The sequence below is a fragment of the Orussus abietinus genome, unplaced genomic scaffold, assembly GCF_000612105.2.
Source record: "Orussus abietinus isolate OABI.00-Male unplaced genomic scaffold, Oabi_2.0 scaffold180, whole genome shotgun sequence".
Classification (NCBI taxonomy): domain Eukaryota; kingdom Metazoa; phylum Arthropoda; class Insecta; order Hymenoptera; family Orussidae; genus Orussus; species Orussus abietinus.
Window position 1 is genome coordinate 1 of NW_019394325.1, and position 25,722 is coordinate 25,722.

Consider the following 25,722-nt stretch of genomic DNA (forward strand, 5'->3'; position numbering starts at 1 on the left):
AAAAAACCGATTTTTCGCTAAACTTTGGGGGGTTGTTTCACCCCTTAAATGTGGACCATTGCAGATATAAAAAAACACGTGTCTCTTAGATTTTTGTGTTCTTCAACATATATGAAACTCAATAAGATCGGAGGCGGACACTTGGGAATGTTTCCTTGTAAGTTAAAAAATTTTTTCCAAAAATCCAAATTTTGAATGTGTCAGGACAATTCTTAGATGATCAGGAGTGATGTGTCAAAGATTCGGACAGTTTGGTCTAATACCCTTAAAAAAAGAATTGTATTCGAATCGACTGATTTGAAGGGGGTTTCACTTCACCTTAAGAATAAGAATAAAAATCGAGTAGTCGGCCTCGTAATTGGTCGTTAGCTGTCCAATACGGTTGGGTGAAAACGGTAATTTTCTGGTTACCATGGAGATGGAAAAACATGCTGTGTGCCCGTGTGCATTCTGCGCGCTCGTGTTAGCGGTAAAGTGAAAAAGTGTACGACGGTAAATAGGGACAGTGAACCCGAGAAAATTCTACAGAACCCTAAACCTCCGCGATGGAATGTACGGGGCAATTTATATTGTGTAATATAAATTAATAATCGTATCGTAGAAAACTAAAATTTACGAACGGATTTCGGAAGGAGGAAATTGCTAAATTGTTAAATGGCTTGACTGGGCCAAGCATCAATAGGTCCCTTTCTGGAATTTTGCCTTTGATATTTTAGGTTTGTTCGCGTTGACTGCACTTTCTACACTCGAGGGTAACGAGGGTACTACACTTTTCTTGAAAAGTGCAGAAGGGTAGATACACTTTCGTCGACGTCCCGAACGCCAGAAAACTCTCGAAAGTCCAAGATGAACGATTTAGTAAAGAGGTACGCGAATTTGAGGTTATCTGTATCGGACGATGATGAATTCGAAAATGTAATGCTTCTTCTAGCTTTCCTTCTTGAGCTGTCTTCGTTTTCTTCAAATTCTCCAACTCGTTCTATTATATTATAATTGTAGAAGATGAAAATTCCTTTCACGAATTTCAGGTATTGAGGATCAATGAGGGTCAGAATATTATTGCAGTAGAATGAAAAACAATTTAACTACAACAGGGAAAAATTATAGTTTAGTTCATTCCAACCGCGGTTACGTAGTAATACATAATTATTGTAAATTATTTCAAACATTACGTACTAAACTAAAACACTAAATCGTTCTATACATGAAGAAGATGCATTAATAATTACTTCTGTTTATATTACGTTGAGACGTTAGCATAAATTTTGTATTTTCCTGTTTGTTGGTCTTTTCAATTTTGAAATTTGCCGCCAAATTCGCGGGCTACGCTTCTTGCACTGGCTCGGGATCGAGGGTAGAAAGTGTAGAGAAAGTGTACACTCGGGGTAAATGCCCTCGCAAAACGAACCGCGACGTCTGCGTTACTTCCGTCAAAACAAACGCCAAAGTGTACACTTTTCGTAAAAGTGTAGAAAGTGTAGGCAAAACGAATAAACCTTTTGAAGGCCGCGGGGAATTAAAAATATATTGTCGCGAATGAAACACTTCCCATTGAACATTTTGTAGTCCTTAGTTTTATGAATCGCAAAAGTGGATATGGAAGATCGGAGTGGTTCCTGAAATATTAAAATTGCAGAAAAACCGTATCTTGTTGAGTGCAATCCTGGGCCGCTCGTGTGACGTTTTCGGAATTGCACGTAATGCAAGTGCAAATTATCCTTCCTAGTTCCTACTCGGACTTTGTTTAGGAGAGTTTGAAGGATATTTTGCCACAGGCCCCGTAACCAATTCGAATTTGCACTTTTATGTGAATGGATTATTCGTTTTCAGCTCACGAAATAAAGCAAACAAGAAGTTGAACGCGCGTCACGTGAATTTTGTAACGGATGCAAATTTGATTTAGCGTACGTGTGAAAAGTTGAGAAGTTAAGGAAGAACGCTCATTAGTAGAGGAACGAAACGTTTACGATTCTGAGTCTGACACCTACGTAACAAATGCATAAAAAAACGTAAAAAGAAGATAAATAGAACGCAATTGTTTGATGATATAGCGACATAATTTAGTATTATTTAAGCTGTAATCTAATTTTGGATTATTCGCTGCCTATTGTGTAATAGATCGATCTACAAGGATTTGGCATCTGGTTTTATAAATTTATTAAGATGACATTATTCCTACTAATATCAGAATTGAATTCGATGCTTACTAAAGTTGAATAATTATTGACTGAACCTCCCTAATAAAGAACTCACAACGTTTAGTACCAACATCTTCGAATTATTGTAATGGTGGAGGATTAAAATTCAAAAGTATCGTAAGGTTCAGAAAATATGTGTTGTTAAACCCGAAACGTGATAATGAGTTCCCGGAGGTTTAACTTCTTCTTTCTAAAAACGTGATTGAAGGAAATATTTCGAAGAGACAAAGGTAAAATGATTGGAGGTCCATGGGCGAGCCTGTTCCAAGAATCATGGGCGAGGAAACGCGAGCATTGTTTAGAAGATATGATCATTGCCTAAACAATTGATACGGCTAGACCAAGACTGTCCCTACGAACAGTGGACGGAACGGCATTTAGTCAAGGATCGTAGAACGAAGCACTTGGATTCATTTTATACACGTCTCTTTGAACGGTTATACATCTGGTTTTGAACTATAAGTCAATTAGTATTTCTGTAAATCTACAAAATATAGACTTGTCAATAGTAGATTCGCCTTCGGTAATTTCGCCTCCTACATGATGTTAAAAATTTCCGTGACTGATTGTGGAATGTCGCCGCCTAATAAGACTGTTTAGATCTCGAAGTTCTGTTTCAATTTGTAGTATTTGATCAAGGATCAGTGATATTTACGTTCCAGCAGATGCCTGTAATCGATCCTCCGAAACGCTGTGCAGCGGTCAAATACACGAGACCTCGAAGGGTCCCGGCGTGGGCTGCCGCTTTCTTGTAGTTTACCTTGTGGAACTAATACAAGGATGGTCTTCTCTGTCGCTTCCGGAAATTTACCTTGACCGAATGGAACCGATTTTGCTCGGCAATTAATATACCGTCAAGTTCCGTACGCATTTTATAATATATACCCTATTTCTTCAGGAGGCAATTAATAAATACATAAATGTACATCGATTTCACGTCTCGAAACGTAAAGTAAATTATAATCTTTTTCAGAGATGGAAGCGAAGGAAATAATTCAAAGGCAAAATGATCGGAGGTCCATGGGAGGGCCTGTTCCAAGAATCACGGCGAAAAGAAGCGAGCATTGTTTAGAATACGCGATCATTGCCTAAACAACTGATACGGCTAGACCAAGACTGTCCCTACGAACAGTGGTCAGGAACGGCACTTGGTCCAAGGATTATAGAAGCGAACAGCTGGACCAATTTCTATACGTCTCCTTGAGGATCATACATACGGTTTTGAACAATAAGCCAATTAATACTCTGTAAATCTACAAAAAAATAGATTCGTTAACGGTAGTTTCGCCTCGCTAATTTCGCCTCCTACAGAAGTGAATTATTTGCGTTCCCGTCTTGTCCCTTTCCCGTCCAAGTCCTTTCGTTTGGTCCGACGTCCTCGTCGATCCTACAACGAGCAATCGGTTTCGAATCTGCCGGCTGAGCACACGAGGCAGGAGTCTCTGCAAGGGAATTAAACATTAGGCGTTGAAAATAAATGCGAGTCCAAGCTTTGACCCGGCTTGTCCAAGCCGCAAGATCGTTGCCGGCCACAGGCGCGGTCCGTGCCTGCTGATGGCAATTTCAGCCCTGTTTTGAATTTAGATGGAATTTAGGCAAGCTGTTACGGCACTGCCATCCGACCTCGTCCCTCCTACATGTACCCTCCATATCGTGGTACGTTTCTCCGGTCAGCACCATTTGCTCGCACGCTGACCCGCTACGCGTAACGAGCGTACGTGTGTCCGGTTACGTTATTTGGCATTTAACTACCTCGAGAAACGACGAGTGAGGCTCGAGGAGATACGATTTGTCTTCGGATTCTCCTTGATTTTCTGCGAAAACTTGGGAAAGCCTATGTGTAGTGGAAATATTAAGGTGAAATGAAACACGTCGAGGAACTTGATCGACGTCGATAAAGAAGATTTTTCTAAATGCCTACGTTGCCGACGTTTGTTTTTATATTGACAGCTGTGTCGAAGTATATTGGGTATTGTACCAAATGGCATACTCCATCTGTTGTTTTTGTACAATAAATATCAAAAAATCGAAGTTAAACTCCAGAAATCCTCTGGATTCATGCTTTCTGGGGCCCTAATTGACTGCAGAGGGACTCCCCTGCGTCATCTGTGATTTCGGGGTCAATTAAATTTTCACTCCGAGACCTATTCCCATCATTTTAGCATAGAAGAGCATACAACACTTTTTTTGCCTTTATCCCGTTCAAATACGAGTTTATCGATTACCAGAGTGTTCTAAATTGTCGCAAAATTGTCCTGATCTTTTCGTTTCTCATATTAGAGCCTTCAATAATTGTATATTGATCGAAATATGAGAGCTCGACGCTATTTTGGTTCTGGTCTGGGCTAAGTTAAGAAACTTTTCCCAAAAATCCAAATTTTGAATGTGTCAGGACAATTCTTAGATGATCAGGAGTGACGTGTCAAAGTTTCGGACAGTTTGGTCTAATACCCTTAAAAAAAAGTGTTGTATTCGAATCGACTGATATGAAGGGGGTTTCACTTCACCTTAATGATCTATGACGGTTTTCAGTTTAATTATGGTATCTCTTATGTGGAAAACGTCCCTCTTAAAAGTACATACCGGAGGTAAATGCACCTGGCGGTCGTGGCGTTACGAAAATCTGTTATGCACCCTAGCTGCTCGTCGTTAATCTAATTGCACCACAAAATCATATGCCATTCGAAAGAGGAAGAGTGCCTGTTGATGTCGGAGAAAAAAGAAATTTCCAACAATTTTCAAAATTGACGAAATGACGCCATCTCAAACTTTAGTTTCATTTTCCATGTAGTCGGCATCGAAAATAATTGATATTTTTTAATGTTCCTATCGCGCGGTCAACAACAATCGTTAGAAAACTAAAATTCTGCGGTATCATTTAAAAATAATTCGAGGGTTCGATTCTTTGGGCAGAACCGCAATTGTACATATATGGATTTATGTGGCGTTTTCGTCTCGCTCGTGTACCTGAATTACCGATTTTCGTTACGTTAGCGTGCTGACATGATACCTTCGCATGCAACGAAAACCAAGATGTAATTCTACGTCAAAAGGAAAAGGGATATATTTAAACAATTTCTTTTACACGAACAAAACTTTAGAGTAGCATCCGCCATTTTTAAAAATGCCGACGTTAATTGCTGCAAAAAAAGCAACGAAAGCGTCGAAAACGTAAACAGGAGATAGAGGAGGATTCCGGAAGGTTCCCAAAAAGTGTCCAAAACAAACACGGAGAGAAATAAAGAATACCGTGCCCGGAAAAAAGAATGCGCGTACGAGTTCGACGAGTTCCAACCGTTTCCAGCAGTTTACAAATACGTATTCTACGTAAAATTTGTGCTATAGGCGAAAGTTTGTACCCTGTTTAATTATTAAGGAAGTCGAGTGAAGTCAAAAAAATGAAATAAAATTCGACGCCACAGGGAATACGAGTTTACCTGAAACGATTTTAGTGAGTCTGCTGTACTGAAAGGAGAAACCTTGGGGAAATGACATTTACTTATCAGGAGAAAACTGATATCCGAGCTTTTTATTCGAGGTTAAGATTTATTTTGCGGATAAGCTCCTAAATCAAGCAGGAGGGGCCTTTTCGCTGCGGGCTATGGACCGAAGTCGATTTAAGATATCGGCAGATCGAAGGTGCCTTTGCTTTCGGCAGGAAATTTTTGGGTAAACCGATAACTCGTAAAAAGAGGGACACATCTCATCGTTACTTATATTAAACCGGTAACGTCCGGGAGTATAAATAAAATTTTAATTTCTTTATTCTGGGTAAAACGTCATACCTTGGACTATATCGCAAGATTAGAGATCTCACTGACTTAATTTCTCATAATTCTTTATTTCAATTAAATCTGTGATGTGTTTACACGAAATTTTGTAATCCTAAGATTGTGTCCGTCATCTATGAACGCGTAAAAACTAAATCAGTACCTACGTGTAAAATGTGATGAAAATATTTCCTACGTCTCGCCAAAGTAAACGTTAAGTTTCCATTTTTATCTAAGATAAACGTTTGGATTTTATTTTTCACCAGAATAAACATTCAGTTTTAGGTTTATATTTGAAAGGATTTGCTTCTTAGTTCAATAAACCTTTTTTCTTTTCCATTTGCAACGTGTCTTTATTTCTTTCACGTAGTTAACGCAGCGGTCCCATGTGTCCCAAAAAACTAAGCACATAGGAGGGTATAAATCTAAACTCTGAAAAATAAAACCAACGTCAAGTTAGATTGGATACAAAACATTTGTCAGTCGATGTCATATAGATGAGGCACAATATATAGTACGAAATCAGTTTTTAATCAAGTACCATAAACAGAAATGAAGATTTTTTGGGTTTAAGGTGAAGTGATACACGTCGAGGAATTTGATCGACATCGATAAAGAAGATTTTTCTAAATGGCTACTATATTGATTGAAATATGAGAGCTCGACGCCATTTTGGATCTGGTCTAGGCTAAGTTAAAAAATTTTGTCCAAAAATCCTAATTTTGAATGTGTCAGGACAATTCTTAGATGATCAGGAGTGATGTGTCAAAGTTTCGGACAGTTTGGTCTAATATCCTTAAGAAAAAAGTGTTGTATTCGAATTGACTGATTTTAAGGGGGCTTCACTTCACCTTAAGTGGTCTTCTGTGCCCCAGGCTCCTCTACATGTATCGTATCATCGCATCGTCTACGGTGAACCAACTTCTAGGTGGCAATGGGGGCAATAAGAACCAAGGTGAGAAACGCCGTAAGAGCTGCAGCAGTAGCAGCAATAGCAACAGAAATAGCAGCAGCTGCCACCAAGTCTGGCGCTTCGACTTCGATACGTTGACGGGGAGTCGCGGGAGCAGTCGAGGCTGCGAGGTAGCGAGAAACCGAATAAATTGCTCCCGTCCGCTCGTATATAAAGCTTACCCCCTTGAATGGTTATTACTCGTGATTTAGTTCGGTCTGGCTGCGCAATACATGAAATAAGAGGGAGAGAAAAAAAAGATACCTGGTTTTTCGCGTTTCAGCCAATCCACGCGAAGATATCGGATCAGGATCTCGGAAGCGAAATTTCATTTCGCGTCTTTAAAGGAGCGATTTTAATGCTAACGGATTTGCGCGGCAAGTTTTCTTAAGGTGAAGTGAAACCCCCTTCAAATCAGTCAATTCGAATACAACACTTTTTTTCAGGGTATTATACCAAACTGTCCGAAACTTTGACACATCACTTCTAATCATCTGAGAATTGTCCTGAGACGTTCAAAATTTGGATTTTTGGTAAAAAATGTTTAACTTAGCCTAGACCAGAACCAAAATGGCGTCGAGCTCTCATATTTCGATCAATATACAATTATCGAAGGCTCTGATATGAGAAACGAAAGGGTCAGGACAATTTTACGACAATTTAGAACACTCTGGTAATCGATAAACTCGCATTTGAACGGGATAAAGGCAAAAAGTGTTGTATGCGCTTCTATGGAAAAACGATGGGAATACGAGGTCTCGGAGTAAAAATTTAATTGACCTGGAAATCACAGATGGCGCAGGGGGTCCCTCTGCAGTCAATTAAGGCCCCAGAAAGCACGAATCCAGAGGATTTCTGGAGTTTTACTTCGATTTTTTTATATTTATTGTACGAAAACGACAGGTGGAGAATGCCATTTGGTACAATACCCAATATAATTAGACACAGCTGTCAATATAAAAACGAACGTTGGCAACCGTAGGCATTTAGAAATATCTTCTTTATCGACGTCGATCAAGTTCCTCGGCGTGTTTCACTTCACCTTAACGTTGCTAGGAATGTATTAAAGATAGAAAACGAAATAGTTCTCGTTCATGAAAGTTCCTTTTCAAAGGAGAGATTATGTTTGAACTAGAAATTGAGTGTTTAGTTGATCGAAGTGGAATTTAACAAGTTCTGTGATGTTTAAAATGACTTGAAATGTAACAAATCGGTTAGAGTGATTTTTACGTAATGTAATATTGTTTTAATAAGGAATAGAATTTATAACTAGAAGTAGTATTAATAAAGAGGATAGTAATTGAAGAAAGAAAATTCGAGTTAATGCTTATAAACGGGGTTTCAAAAGGGTGAGTTATCGAGTCAGCGCGACTGTGCGTGAAATGCTCTTGTCTTGATTTATCGATTTGAGGTCGCGGGAGTTGAATTTAACTTATGAATCATAAATGTTGGAGCCACGTGAAGCAGCAGACACTTTTTTCAAAATAATAGATGTGATTAAAGGGCGTGATTCATTGTTTAGAACGATACGTCATGCACTTATATATAACCATCGCGGTCATTGTGCCAATTGTTTTCATAGAATAGTATTCACTGCAATCTTAACCTTACCGAATGAACTATGCATACACGAATATAAATACAAACAGGACATCTAATAAAAGATTACATGTTCTTACAAGGAAACATTCTCAAGTGTCCGCCCCCGATCTTATTGCTTTTCATATATGTTGAAGAACACAAAAATCTAAGAGACACGTGTCTTTTTATATCTGCAATGGTCCACATTTAAGGGGTGAAACAAATCACCAAAGTTTGGCGAAAAGTCGATTTTTATAATAATTTTCGTAGAAGCAGTGGAGGGATTTCGACGAAACTTGGTATAAACGTATTCTGTATAAGGACAGTGACAACACAATATTGTTCAGCAATGTTGCACCCCCTCAAGGGGGTGAACCACCCTTCAGGTGACATCTTTTTGTAATATCCATTAAACAAGCACTCCTACTTAAGTTCCATTTAAGCGATGTGATTGCTCGTAAAAAATTAAGAAATACGTGTTTTTTGCTTTTTGCCAATAAACATTTACACATCGGTTGTAAACAATGAATGCAGGTGATATAAGGGTATATCCCGACTACCTTTATTGGGTTATATCGTGACCAATTCATTGTACATAAGTCTTGTGAACGTGCTAATTCCTCAAAATGTCGTTGATTTCCATAACATGCAATTATTTACGGATATCGCTAACTCTATTTTTGTAAAAACAGTAAAAATCCAAATTTACCGTTTCACCAAGGAGATTGTATTACTAGTTGGAAACGGCTGATGACTGCGTCATCGAATCCGTTGCGAAACTATTTTAGTCTCTTAAACTTTTTTTTAAATTTATTTATAAATAATTGCATGTTATGAAAACCAACAACATTTTGAGGAATTAGCACGTTCACAAGATTTATGTACAATTAATTGGTCACGATATAACCCAATAAAGTTAGTCGGAATAATGTTTATTGGCTAGAAGCAAAAAACACGTATTTCTTTTTTTTTTTGTGAGCAATTACGTCGCGTAAGTGGAACTTAATTAGGAGTGCTTGTTCAATAGATATTACAAAAAAATGTCGCCTGAAGGGTAGTTCACCCCCTTGGGGGGGTGTAGCTTTATTGGACAATATTGTGTTTTCACCGTCCTTGTACAGAATACGTTTATATCAAGTTTTGTCGAAATCCCTCCATTGCTTCTATGAAAATTATTATAAAAATCGAATTTTCGCCAAACTTTGGGGGGTTGTTTCACCTCTTAAATGCGGACCATTGCAGATATAAAAAAACACGTGTCTCTTAGATTTTCGTGTTCTTCAACATATATAAAAATCAATAAGATTCGCGGCAGACACTTGGGAATGTTTCCTTGTTAGTGGGTTGGCAGATCTATCGAATTGGTAGAATGCAATTATGCCACCATGCTTTGCAGTGGAATCCGGATTTTCATTCTCGTTTATTGGGTAAATATGTACGAGGTTTTAATCGAGATCCGAATATTATTTTATTTATAAGCGGGCCAGATTACCCAGATTAGGCTATTCATCACTAGGGCAGCAAATCTTCTATTCATGGTTTCATTGTTCTTTACTGGCGGCAATAAATTGTATGTCGTTAATTTGAACGAGAAGGGACAACAATATTTTTTGGCTGTATTTTAAATTTATTTACTAATTTGCTAATCATTTTTTCTACCGGTCGTTTCCGCATGGTTACATCTACGGTAAATGCAATTGCAAACATTTTTACTGTTGGTGCAATTATGATTACAGTATGAGCGAAATTTCATCAGCAATGCTGCCTTCGCTAAAAGTGCAAACATTTTTTTTTCTCCTGCGACTTGTGAAGTTCGAGCAGCGTCGACAATGCCACATCAAATGTCCACGTTGTAGGGGGCAACTATTCTGACGAGAAACGTCTAACTCGATGGGGCAGCACGATAAATTTCAGTCGATTTCCTTTTACGAGAACGGATGCTAGAGATTCAGCGAGTCGCGTGCGAACGGCTTTACGAACGCGATGAAAATCGTTCCCTCGTTTCCGGAAACTCAGGAAGTTTCGGTCGCGTATCGTCGCTCGATGACGTCCTTTTCGATACGTCGACTTGATCTCCTTTACGAAGGAAATCGTAGAGTCGTGTGGTCGCTTTTTCGAAAACTCGAGAAAAATATCCACACGCCAGCTGACAAACGTCAGAAACTCGGGTCGATATATCTTTGTTGGGGAGACAATGCCATGAAACATTTTCTAAGGTATTTTTCTTGCTAACCCACTGTCAACGATGCATTATTTAGAATTGTACCTTTGAAAACTTCGAATCCTTTTGGCGTTTATTAAAAACCAAGCATTAAACCACGTTTTCTAACGAATCGTCGGTAAATGGAAAACTAATTAATGCAATTAATTGTTAGATTTTTGTTATAGAAGTATTTTAACGCTTAAGCTCTCTTTTGTTTAAACGCTAATAAGCTCCAATTTTCATTAAGTTATCAAAATGTAGAGGTATAATTACGTTTTTTACGAATTTTGTAAATACTTTCACCGAGTCTTTTTATTTTTATTGGGACGTTTCACTTTTCATAATATTATATTACAAGATTCTGTGCCATGATTGTTTATCAACGTGAACGTTGAGCATTCACAGAGTCACATGGCCAGCGTAGCCGGCGTAGAACAAATAGGCGACCATGGCAAAGCGAAGGATATCAAGGGAGTAGCCATTTAGGGAGAGTTGACTTTGCTCGAAAGCAGTTTGAGCTGTTTTGGGCTAACGGTCTTCTCTGAAGTTATGAAAGGGTAAATGTTCGCCCAAAACTACTGAGCCGACTTGCACGGTCCCCCAAATTTGAAGACGGATTAAATATAACTGGAGATGGATATATTTATGGAGACTCTGAAAGAAAAAAAGAAGTAAGCCATTTAAGGTAAAGCGAAACACGTCGAGGAACTTGATCGACGTCAATAAAGAAGATTTTTCTAAATACCTACGTTGCCGATGTTCGTTATTTTATTGACAGCTGGATCGAATTATATTGGGTATTGTACCAAATGGCATACTTCACCTGTCGTTTTTGTAGAATAAATATCAAGAAATCGAAGTAAAACTCCAGAAACCCTCTGGATTCATGCTTTCTGAGGCCCTAATTGACTGCAGAGGGACCCCCCTGCGCCATCTGTGATTTCCAGGTCAATTAAATTTTCACTCCGAGACCTCGTATTCCTATAGTTTTAGCATAGAAGGGCATACAACACTTTTTTTGCCTTTATCTCGTTCAAATGCGAGTTTATCGATTACCAGAGTGTTATAAATTGTCGTAAAATTATCCTGACCCTTTCGTTTCTCATATCAGGGCCTTCGATAATTGTATATGGATCGAAATATGAGAGTTTGACGCCGTTTTTGTTCTGGTCTGGGCTAAGTTAAAAATTTTTTCCAAAAACCCAAATTTTGAATATGTCAGGACAATTCCTAGATGATCAGGAGTGATGTGTCAAAGATTCGGACTGTTTGGTCTAATACCAAAGAAAAAGTGTTGTATTCGAATCGACTGATTTGAGGCGGGTTTCACTTCACCTTAAAGTCAGCATCTCATCATGTAAGCTGCTTAGCTACATTTTTAAATATTTTTAGATGACAGCATTAAAATTTGTCGACAATTTTTGTACTACCATGATTCACTGGGCACTACACTTTCTTTTCTTTGTATAGGTTTCGCAAACTGTTTCCGGATTAACCTTTAATGAATATGAGACAATTGTTCAGGAGGATCGATTAAGTTAAAAAAAGCTGCAAGTATAGGCTTCGGGCGAAGGATGTAACGACAATTACAAATTATGATCTAAGATATAATTCTTTTACTTATATAAAGCATATAAAAATGACGAGAAATTAAGATTAATCAGCGTTGGTTAATGTTGAATCATCTGATTGGAGTGGTGCAGCTTGAAGCACATTTAAGCAACAATTGGCCATGGACGCTTTCTCGAAAGAGTGTTCTGCACGTGGTCAAAAAATAGTTAAAGAAAGGACTTGGTATTTATTGCCCCGATCACGGAGGTTTTCAAGTGGTCACTTCAAGATCTGCCATGGCGACGAACCTTCAGGGGGTATCGTATGGCTAACAGATATTGTGGACTTTCTCCAGGATTCGAAGAAGGCTGTGTTGTCTTAAAGAAGCGAACCTTTTGGATGCGTTAATCTAAAATCAGCCAATCAGGGTTCAGCATTCCAAGTGCAACCCTTCCTAGGTCTCAACCAAGAAAAGGAAAGAAAGTGCATCGAGAATGCAACTTTCCATTTTTTTAAGATTTAGACTCAGCTAGGACTTCGAACAATTCGGACGGTTGCGTCCGCACTGGGACTTACAAGGAAGGTATCCCAGGTCGATCTCCCCGATTTTATTTCTTTTATAATATGTTATAGTAGACTAAAAACTAAGCGACACGTATTTTTTTTATCTGTCATTAAACACTTTAAGGAAGTGAAACCACCATCCGAAGTAAGTCATGTCAAGAGGCAATTGGGCAGTTTCACCCACAAGAACATAATATTTCTTAACCAATCGAACTGGAAAAGCTTTCTCATAACGGGAAATGAAAAATATAATTTTCTCCATTAAAAAAAAAATTAAGGGGTGAGTCACCCCTTACAGGCCGTACTGTGGATGGTGGTTTCACCCCGTTAAAGTGTTTAATGGCAGATAAAAAAAAATACGTGTCGCTTAGTTTTTAGTCTACTATAACATATTATAAAAGAAATCAAATCGGGGATATCGACCTGGGATACCTTCCTTATTAGTGCGCAATCCGGCCACGCGATTGTCCCGCGAATTCACATCAACAAATTGTATTCTCAGTTCATAATTTTACGAGTATAATAAATTGTTATTGTCGATTTATTTAAATTTGTTTTTCCACGTGGTGGAAATTCTCGAACCCTGAATTTACCCGCCAGGAACTCATCTCGGCGCTTATTCTCAAAGAGCACACACAGTTAATTCGTATGGCTATAAGTATTCCTATCTATCTCTTCAATGTGACGTAAGCGATCAATGAAGCGTTATATTCTCTGCGAGGCGTATCGGTGTGTTGGATAAAAAACAGAAGCAACGGGTTATCTGTCTTCGCAGCACTTTGCTGATGGAACGAGTCAAAAACGTTTAGAGTCCTGCGAACGACCGCATTTGGTCACGAGACCGTGGGGTAGAGGATCGAAGCACCGAATTTCCGTTTTCCGCTCCGTCGAGTCGGAACAGGGTCGGAACATTTTTCGAGACCTCGCGAATGGTGCAGGAGAGAGCTTGAAAAAATAACGGACGAAAAGTCGACGTGACCGATCTGCATAGGGAGTCGATTAAAATCTGGCGTGACGACAATTTGCTGTTCAAAACGGCCAACTTCTATCGACTCGCGGCAATACGGTATCATTATCACGCGATCGAAGCACCGGGCGGGAAGAAGGGGTGAATGGCGACCGGATGGGAAAAGGGGGGAGGATTATCGTAACACTTTATCCATTAATGAAGTGCCTCATCAATCTGCCCTACCGGCACTCGTGGCGTTTCCCGCAGGAACCATCCACGGATTCCGGTGTCCTGGTTTGCGAGTTTCGCAATGGACTCGACCCCACCATCGGATCTAATCGCGGATTTATCTATCATTCTGAAACTGTCACCGACGAAACTATCTCTAGAAATGATTTCCTCCTAGAAACGTGAAATCTGTCCTGCTCATGGAGAATTTGATAACAAACGTCCCGATACGATGAGCTGTGTAGGGTTTGCACTAGTCTTTCGATGCTTCCTGTATTGGTTGTTGCTTTCACAAGTCTTTATATTTTATAGTTTTAAGAATAACATGTATATTTTACATGGAAATGTAAAGTAAAGCATCGTTGAATTCGTGCGGTTGCAAAAAGTTGATAAGTAACAACGAAGATAAGGAATTAATCGTTTAGGCTCTCGCAAAGAATGCAGCGTTTAAGGTGAAGTAAAACATGCCGAGGAAGTTGATCGACGTCGATAAAGAAGATTATTCTAAATACCTACGTTGCCGACGTTCGTTTTTATATTGACAGCTGGGTCGAATTATATTGGGTATTGCACTAAATGGCATACTCCACCTGTCGTTTTCGTACAATAATTATAAAGGAATCGAAGTAAAACTCCAGAAATCCTCTGGATTCATGCTTTCTAAGGCCCTAATTGACTGCAGAGAAACCCCCCTGCGCCATCTGTGATTTCCAGGTCAATAACATTTTTACTCCGAGACCTCGTATTCCCATCGTTTTAGCATAGAAGCGCATACAATACTTTTTTTACCTTTATCCCGTTCAAATACGAGTTTATCGATTACTAGAGTGTTCTAAATTGTCGAAAAGTTGTCCTGATCCTTTCGTTTCTCATATCAGAGCCTTCGATAATTGTATATTGATCGAAATATGAGAGTTCGACGCCATTTTGGTTCTGGTTTGGGCTAAGTTAAAAATTTGTCTCCGAAAATCCAAATTTTGAACGTGTCAGGACAATTCTTAGATGACCACGATGTCAAAGTTTCGGACAGTTTGGTCTAATACCTTTAAAAAAAAGGGTTGTATTCGAATCGACTGATTTGAATGGGGTTTCACTTCACCTTAATGAATTATGTTGCAGTGAATGTCGCATTTAGTGTTGACCGTTTCGATCCGCTGAGGATTCTGGTAGAGATTATTTTCTCTAGATCTGCTTGTAACGATCGACATGGATTGCAGTACTTTGCCGCCGGTAGGAAATCTACGCCGGTCAATCGCAAAAAACTGTAATAATCTAGCTTAAAATATGTATATTATGTGCTTTTGTGCATCCCTACGTATAATGCGCGTATTTTAGGTGGAAACTCGTCCGGGTTTTATGCATTGCTCTCGTTGGTATATGTCACGTGCTTTGTGTTAGTACGGTGCGATGCACTAAATATGTCGAAGAGCTGCCAGGACGCAACATCGATTCCGGTGATATAAAATACGTCAAAAATCAAGCCGAGCTTTTGAATTACGTGCCATCCGAGCATTTACTAAATAACATACAGTTAATTCTAACAGTTAACTTGAATAATATTGTTGATTTTCCATTATCCCCTAAATTCGAGTATTTTCCAATTATCGCCAGCCATCTCATCTGTACCCTATTGATGAAATTCGTGAGATATTTCACGAGGAATGTTAGTCAGACTCGGTTAATCGAGGTCTCCTGTCATGGATAATTTCTCCGGGTTTGCATGCAGCAATCGGTGTATATCGCAGAGTTCTCCATTAACTGGGAAGACATCTACATCTCTGTATCCGCAACACTTGACACATAGACTAACTGACCGTCGAGGTAATTTACACTGTGTTTATACCCTAGTGGCACAAGATATTTGTCCTATATTTTCTATATATTTAACGAATATTGTACATTTTCTAAATATTTAGCAGACATTTGAAATATTTGCAAAACATTTACTTTAGAATATTATCCCTATAATATTTATATGATATTACCTCAATGTGTTTTCATAATATTTTTCTACCAGATATACAAAACATTTCGTTTCATTTTAATACAAGTATTTTTTAAATATTATCTGCCGAATACATTATAAACGTTTTAAAAATATTTTAAATAAAAATCACACGTTTTGCTCCCATAATGAAATAGCGGAACGAAAATATTAGACAAATTTCTCGTGTTTCTTGATACCAAATGAAGTGTCCGATAATAGTCGTGAAGTAAAAAATGTATTTTTATTATGTTAATAAGTTAAAAACTATAATTTCTTTATATGTTTATAAATTATTGAAATTAAATGTCATTGAGATTTTCAACAATTAATATCTTCGAATGAAATCTACAAGAAATCTTAAAAAATCCACCTTGAGAAATTTAGTAAAGATTACAAAGAAATATTTAGAAATTATTCTATGCTACTAGGGTATTATTTCATAATTCGGAATAACCAATAATTCTTAATGAATATCTAGTTTACTTTACAGTTACGTTACTAACGTTTTAGTTTCGTCACAGATTTATTTATACTTTGGACTTAGCTAAATACTTTTTATGGGTTTATTAGGGTTTGGCCATTTGAAACTGGAGATTTAGCAGATTCAAGAGTTTTTTGAGAGTGAATTGAACCATGGGTGTAAAGCAACATAAGTCGCTCGGTTTGACGTTTAAATAAATTGCTACGACCGTAGTAAAACGACAAAGAAACGCGAAGGAAAATTATTTTCGTCATTGAGGCTAAAATCCTAAAAATTTGAAAAATCTGATTATTGAATGCATAAGGTCGAATTTAATGTGTCACGTATGCACGCACGCAACATTCACTAACAGGCGGTACTCGATATTTCTTGAAACAATTAAGTCATACGGTGTGCGTCATAACATCTGTTAATAATTCACTAATTCAAACTTTTAGCACGTATAATGCCAAAGAATAATACGCAGGAAAAAGAAGCCAAGGTTGCCATTAATCCAAGAATATCCCTATTAAACGTCTACGCTGACGGGTCACGCAGATATTGTCATATTGCACCCTATGTAGGATCGTCGCTACGGGAAACTCCATTCGCGAATCGCGATCGTGTCTGATTTTCAACGGGGTGTTACGCGCGAACAATGTAATTGGAACACGCTCGGCGGATCCTCCTAGTCAATAGAATATATAAACCGGCTGATCGACGCTCGACAAATACGCATTTGCGAGGATCTGGGACAATGCAGCTTGGCTGCGTTATATCCCCTCGGCAATAACGATTTGCGTGCCCATACACGAGTAAGCCCGGTTACGTATAACCACGCGGAAACATGCGCGAGCCTACGTACACTCACCCGTTTATAATTGTTTCGCGTCGGGTGACGGGTATTCCGTATCCTCGGATTTGTCGCGATGAGAGGATCTCTGTATTGCTTTTGTATTGCTCGGCATCAGGGTAGCTCGATACGCATCGCAATTGTAAGAGCTTCCGGTCGGAAGAGTAGACCCTTATCTTCCAATTTTACGAACTCCAGAGTTGCAAGTTCTATATTTAACTCGATATATCCTTCTTGATCTGTCCTTCAATCCAGACACATTAAACTGGCTGTGATAATAGGTGTTGCTTAAAAACTGATTGGTTCGATTTTGCGATGAAAAGCTTACTTTTATATCTTCAAAGTAAAACCATTTTAATCATTAATCATCGTGAGTTAGTACATCATTTCTTTTTAAACCCGCATGCAAAGTGCGACTTTTCACGTCTGTAGAAAGTCTGAAAAGCCGCTAATTTCCATCAGTTGAGAGCGATGGGAGCGAAACAACGCTTGCTCATGCGCAGATCGGGCCTCTGCCATTTTCTTACCTAGGACTTTTTCCTTTTCACTTTTCTCCCTCCTCGTTTCTTTTTGATATATATTTTCGAGCCTACCACAACTAAAATTGTCTTCGGTTGTCTTTCACAACCGAAATTAGCTCTGCCAACGGGATGCGATAAACTTCAGATCCGTTAATTAATGAACTGTTACTGACAGTTTCGTTAATGACTGAATACTTCAAAATCGTTTATCTACGACTGAAATCAAACAATGAGAAACAAGGAGAAATTCGTCACTGCGCACGCTCTACAAAAGAAAAAAAACAGGCATAAAAATATGCAATTGCAAAGAATATTGCGTGTACTTCGGCGAGGAGCAGGCATTTGAAACAAGTGAGAAGTTTGCAGAACTCGGCCGCGCTTGTGCGCATGCGAGCCTACGACGTGCATTGTAAGATCACGCTGGACGTAAAAAGACCCACTTTGCTTCCTTGAAACACAATATAATATTTTTCCTGAAGTTTATTTTCCTTCAACGTTGGATCCCGAAAATGAGGGAAGTTGCAATTTGAATTTACTTGTTTCATCCGAGTGCTTTTGATCGTCTCTAGGTAGTTGTGGTTAGGAACTTTCTAGATGCAATTCGTAAACAATCTGTTTCTTTGAACGACTTATGATATAATGTTGTAGAGTGTAGTCAGTGTTTGAATTGCTCCTGCCCAGGCAACCCATGAAGTGGAATATACGTAAATTAATTGTTTAAATGTGGTCTATAGGTATAACAAATGTATATCATCTATCATCTACCTAAAAAAATATCTAAAGGATATATATATAAATATCTATGTCTATTGTAGATGAAAATTATATATCCACTATTGATCTACAAATATCTATTTATTTCTTGACGCATACAAAATATATAATAGCTCTAGTAGACATTTATCAAAGGTTGATCAATATCGTTGAAAATACGTTTAGAAAAATAAAAAGACACCTCATGTAATCTAACATTTTTCATACATACTAAATGTTTATAGCTAAATTCCAACTTGATAAAACTGTTAATTTTGTCCATACTCTGATTTTTTTTACTTCCTCTTTGGCTGGTGACCATACATCATGATTTTTTATCACTGTGTAAATTATGACGTATTACCAGGTACCGTATGAAGTATAATATATTTATAGTGGACGTACAAATTAGGACGTAAGTATAGAAAACTTATATTATGCATACCATAGATAATATTAGTTTTCAATATATGTAAATCTTTTTCAGGCCAAAATTTTCAGTACATATATCATAGAAGTCCAGATAACCTGTATAGAAATCTAAACTATTCGAAAACATTAAATTGACGGTTTATATTCAGATTAATAGTTTATATTCAGCTTTCACAGACATATAAAAATGTAGTTACACTGTAAAAGAATTGCGCACATTTAAATGAAATATCTTTAAATAATATTCATAAAATTCATGCACTTTTGGTATATAAGGTTGTACTGAAATTATGAGTTTAGTATCGTAAAAGTGAATCGGTATACATTTATTATACGCGTTTAAATAAAAATATGATTATATAACATACTGTTAAAAAAAATTGTAATTTTTTAAATGACTTCATTTTCCAATCACTTACGAGTTTTTTTTTAAGAATAAATTGACAATAAGATGCAATAAGTATCTTTAGTACCGATCGAGAACTATTAGAGCGCTCTTCATAAGTCCGAAAAATATTTATTCCTTCATAGGCTTTGGTACCATCATGGTTAACGTTTCTGCTTCATATCCGTGAGTTCCAGGTTTAAATCCCAACAATTGCAAACAAGTTTTTCTGTGTCAAAAACAGCAGGATTTGTCTGCATAGCTGTACTGAACAAGTTCTCAAACAGACTCTACTCAAAAAGTGTTATGAATTTAATTTTTTTTACAAATACATATGAATATCGATAGACCATTTATTGTAGATATGTACCATATATATATATATATATATTACGTACCATGTCGGACATCTAGCCTTTGAATGTATATAGATATCTATATATATCTTACATACATTCAATAAACATTTATATACGATTAATTTACGGATATTCCACGTTCCGCGGTGCCTAGGTGGTGAGATATTGTTAGTCCCACCTACACCGTGAACTATGCCCATTTGAAAGCTCCATGAACTGTGGCAGATCTACCACGGATTGTTACCGGGGCTAAAATAAACCTGGTTATGCATAACCGTTGGCTTATGTGTACGCACTCGCTGTAATTGTTTTGTTAGATATTCCGTATATGCGGATTAGGTTAAACAAGGGATGGTTTGCATTACTGTGTGCAGTGTTTTCCTCCAAACCAAGGAATCCTATGTGAATAGCGCTCAGGGCATTCTGGGCGGAAGTTGCAGCCGAAAGAGAACACTCGTTAATGGATTCCATGAAAATCGACTTCACTGGCATGGGAAGCAACAGAGCGAAAAATTGATGAATTCACGTTTAAACGTGCAATGAAACCTTGTTATCTCAAAAATAATGCTTATTTACTGTCCCAAGGTTAATAACATAATACTTTATAGGAATATTATTCTTTCATAATATCGATTAAGGATAAATAAGAGTTCTAATTTTTAAAGCAAGTGAATAGGTACAAAGATGTAATGTTAGTTACACATACGTTACACATTACGCCAAATTAAATATAGCAGTTGATTTGTGACATTGATAAAAACAATCCTACTTTTGTTTCCGTTTACTCTATACGAAAGAGCGGATGAAAGCAAACACCGATTTTAATAAATCGATTACAGTTTTATGCGACCACGAAGTCGGACAAAGAATAAATGTTACCGCAGAGGTTAACAACCTATTCTATGTGACATAAATTTTGTTTAATTTGCTTTGGTTCCGTCTGCAGTTTTCAATGCCTCCATATATTCCTCGCTCTTCTTCGACCTACCTGCGAAATGCGAAAATGCTTTTTCTGAAACGTGTCAGACTTCTGCAAACTACCTGTTGGTCCAGGGTGGCGAGCTCGGGAAACGATCCTCTATTAGGAGGTCAAATAAATTTTCCGCCGAATATAGAGGATCGATGCTCGAAATGGCGAGCTTCGGAGAGTGGAAAAAAAATAGCAAAGGCCTACCTACGTGGCAGCTTAATTACTAGTCACGCTCGAGGGGGAAATTGTCAATTACTTCGTGGGGATCCCGTACAGGGGGAACCCGTTCTCCAATTAACGTGAACCTAGACCGCGCATTGTTCCATGGACGTATCGCTTCGTGTTTCATTTGCTTCCCTCGTTAGAAAAGAGTTGGGTGTAGGTAACATATTTGAAGAATATCGTTTAAGTATAATCTATTTTGAGAAATATTCGTTTACCGATATATTTGATACATGACCGGGAAACGTCATATTACGTAGTATACCATTGGGTGCATTCGGAGGAGAAAAGCGGTTACCAATGAGTTGGGAACATGTTGCGATTTTCTGCTGAATGGACTGTTCAGTGATCATAATATGGCGGCATGCAGTATTGTGTAACTTAATCTCCTTATAGCACTGACTACTAATATAATTATATTAATTATATTAGCAGTCAGTGCTTACAGTACATGTACGTCGTGTATTATTTCAGCTACTTCATTACCTGAAAAATTTGGCACCTTTTCGTTACATACACCAACAACTTCTATGGATGATATATTTTTAGAAAAATATTTGTAACAGAATGTAACGTCTGAAAAAATCACACTCACATGTTCGTACTAACTTAGTTATTTATTTATTATTATTTTTTTGGTATATATTAGGAAGATAGAATACATTAGATTAAGGTTAATTTATACATTTCGAAATAGCGTACCATTTTATAACATTTTATACACTTCTGCGCTCTCTACTACATCGTACCGAAGACCGTTTACTTCATACATTTCATTGTAATAATTGATTTCATTTGCCATCCTTGCTTCTTTAACTTGAATCTACACGGTTTGAATTTGAATATGATCTACCCAACACGTTGAGCGTAGGAAGCGTAGAAAATTTGTGATACATAAAATGGCGTCTAATCAGTAAACATGTTGAGTGAACGTAGCCATTCAGCAGATGAGCGCTAACCGATCACTCAACAGTTGTCTCCTCTGAATGCCCCCATTGATATTCGTTTTCGAGTAGGATCGTAGTCTCCCGACCGTGATTTTCATTTGCATATATTTAGCTCAATTCCAGTTTATTTTCAAAATTTAATGGGCAATTAAGTACCTACGTCATATGGAATCGTGTACCAGGTCAAATTGAAAGGGTAAATCGCGGAGACGCAAGGTACCCTAAGGGTCTGGTCCCATAGCGCGTCTCCGAACGCGACGTAGCTGTCCCACTGCACGAAGGAACGCAAACCACGTGAGGGGGTCCTAATATAGAAATTTGATTTCGCTTGAAACTGTCCGCGATATTTATTTCTCGGCCAAGTAAGTAGATCCGAAATCGATAGTCAAGGAAATCCTCCTTTGGGTTTTTAAAAATAAGAACGAGGCGAGGACAGAAGATAAAGTAAAGCAGTTCCTATCGGTGGATCGACCTCAAGGTTCTTAGGTTATGCGATGCGCTTCGCCAGCAGTGGCTTATGCTTCTCATAAGGAAATACCACGGCAACGGAGGGTGGTTTCACAGAGGAGGAAGCCAGGACGAGGGGCGGGGGCTCCAGGAGTTTTGTGTTGCGGGATATTGCTCTCCGTGCCTCCCCTACAGATGTCCTGGAGTAACTCCAGTCCGCCAGGAGCAATTGAAAGGCAACCCGCAGACACGTACGACTTCCTCTCTCCCTCTCTGTCTCTTTACCTCTTTCCTTCCCGCCCTTTACTTCTTTTCGTGTCTACGTCGCGTTTCTTCCCACCGTCCCGTAGTCTCACATCGCGTTACATAAATCGTGAGTTACTGGTATCGCTTTGGGACATACTACAAAGGATTCCAGGTTTTCGGTACTGCGGGGTATGCGCAAGATGAAATACCCTCGCGATATTATTAATTTCCGTCTGAGGAGCGTGTTCTACCACGGGGTAAAGTCAACGTAATATAATTCCCCGCAGATGGGATGTATTGTATTTCCATCTTTAAGGAACCTGCACGTTTGCGTTTACTTGATGATGCGATTACGTGAAACGAAGCGTAAGGGCAATGCCTGATTTCTTTCGGTTCCACGGGAAATACCTGTTAATTCTTTTTGCTAGTAACTGTTATTACGTCCGATAATGCAAACTTTTTATTTTCGGATTTTGTTCATCCTTTTTAAGACACGTGTAGTAATTTTACCTACTAACCTAAATCTTAACCTAATCTAAAAACAATTAATTTTATTTAATACGTTTTATATATTTAATATATTTTAAATGACTATAATTATTTAGTATATTTTAGATTACAATTTAAATGCAACGTCATATAGTCGAAAATGATATACGATAAGGTGCCCGTACACGATCTGTTCGCTAGCAGTTCAAAAACTGATCGTGTGTGGGCACCTTTAAGGTGAAGTGAAACACGTCGAGGAACTTGATCGACGTCGAAAAAGAAGATTTTTCTAAACGCCTACGTTGCCGACGTTCGTTTTTATATTGACAGCTGTGTCGAATTATATTGGGTATTGTACCAAATGACATACTCCACCTGTCGTTTTCGTACTATAAATATCAAGAAATCGATGTAAAACTCCAGAAATCCTCTGGATTCGTGCTTTCTGGGGCCCTAATTGACTGCAGAGGGACCCCCTGCGCCATCTGTGATTTCCAGGTCAATTAAATTTTTACTCCGAGACCTTGTATTTCCATCGTTTTAGCATAGAAGCGCATACAACACTTTTTTTACCTTTATCCCGTTCAAATACGAGTTTATCGATTACCAGAGTGTTCTAAATTGTCGTAAAGTTGTTCTGACCCTTTCGTTTCTCATATCAGAGCCTTCGATAATTGTACATTGATCGAAATATGAGAGCTCGTCGCCATATTGGTTCTGGTCTGGGCTGAGTTAAAAAATGTTCCAAAAATCCAAATTTTGAATGTGTCAGGACAATTCTTAGATGATCAGGAGTGATGTGTCAAAGTTTCAGACAGTTTGGTCTAATACCCTCAAAAAAAAGTGTTGTATTCGAACCGACTGATTTGAAGGGGGTTTCACTTCACCTTAAGAAGGGTATCATATGTTTCAGTACTCAGGAAAAAGACTTTAAAAAATATTGATCTATGAACTCTTTTGAAACAGGATATTTTAGACATAAATGTAGAATACGCAGATTCAGGAAACACATTTTATCCGTACTAATCAAATGTTCTGTACATTCAATAGACGCTGTCATGGAAACATTGAAAGTTTTTACGTATTTATGCGAGCAATAAGGCGAAATGAAAGATTCTTAAACTCTAAAGGAATGAATTAGAAATATTTCCATGAAAGTCCTTGGTACTTCATTCTTCGAAACGCTCTCGAAAATTGTATATAAATTCAGTCGACCAAAGAACATAGTACAGAATACGTAAGAGCGACGGCAAGGCGACTCTGGCTGTATCTAGTAATAAATATAAAGTACAAGTTATAAGATACTCCGCAAGATATACTCCCGGATCCTATCACAGAATTTCACGCTGTGCAGGAGCCCAAGGCATGCTCGCATGTTGATCGTCCATTGCATGCCGGAATCGCTCCCGACCTTGCCTAGAATACCGTACAACGGCTTAACCAAGCGTGACAGAGAGAGTGATAGCAGAGATGTGGAAATCGGAGGAATTCCTGGGAATCGATCGTAAGGATCGACAATTTGGCACTGAACGCGTGAGATTGTCATTCGGAATCCTCGGACTCTAGAGCACGAAATATCGTTTCCTGCTCCAACTGAAACACTGTTCTGAGATATTCTCCAGTAGATGAACACATCGTAAACGCCTGGATTCGTATTGTAATAAAACTTGAAAAAGAGAGATCGGTAATAAATAATAAATGTGGAAGACGCTGCTTAGAGGTGTTTTGCATAATCGGGTAAAAGGGCGTTTCGAGTCGTTCGGAAATCTTCGAATCTTCTAATTCGAACGTTAATGTTCATTGAATAATGCGGGAAAGGGCTTTCATTTCCGATTTCGCCTAGATATCGATGTGCGTCAATCAAGTTTGAAGGAGGAATAACTAGAACGCGAACAATGAGGAATACGATCGACAATTCGATCGCGAAGATCGATACTCGCTGGTGTTTAAGCGGCACTCCATTGCCCTTGCAATCAAAAAAACATTGAATTGTAGTTACTAAAAGAACTTATGTCAATTGATAATCGTGGATGAAACTGTAGTTTACAGTTCCTAGAAGTATTGGCGAAGTTATGCTAACAAAATAATTTAGTAATAGAAACCGTAGGATACGAAACTCATAAATTGATGTAATATTTCATTAAAGAAGGTAGTAGTATTCTAGGAACTACAATTAACAATATTTGTCTGTATGAAGATCCTAGAAACATGGACAATGGAATACTGATACAGAAAAATGGATATTTAATGTTCTAGAATGAATTAGGAGACCGAATATCCGTGATAAGAATTATATTGAAATCCCCCCAGTGCAAATCTGATCCAAAGAATAAATATATAAGGCATAACTCCGAAAGCATATCATATCAAATTTTCCCGATCAAAAGCACTTGAAGCTTCGCAGAAGTCCGAGTCAATCCTATTGGCTCACCGGGAACTGGATACCGCGGGAATTGTCCTGATTTTCTATCCTTTCCGGAACCGTAGAGCACCTTAACTAAGTTTCATCGACGGAGAAACATCCGAGACGTGGAAATTCGAGGAGAATTTTACGATCGATAGCAAGGATCAATACCCACCTGTATGCAAGCAGCCCTTAAGGATCGTTGAAACACGAGGCGGAATATCTGTACTAATTATATGGTAATTTTAGTG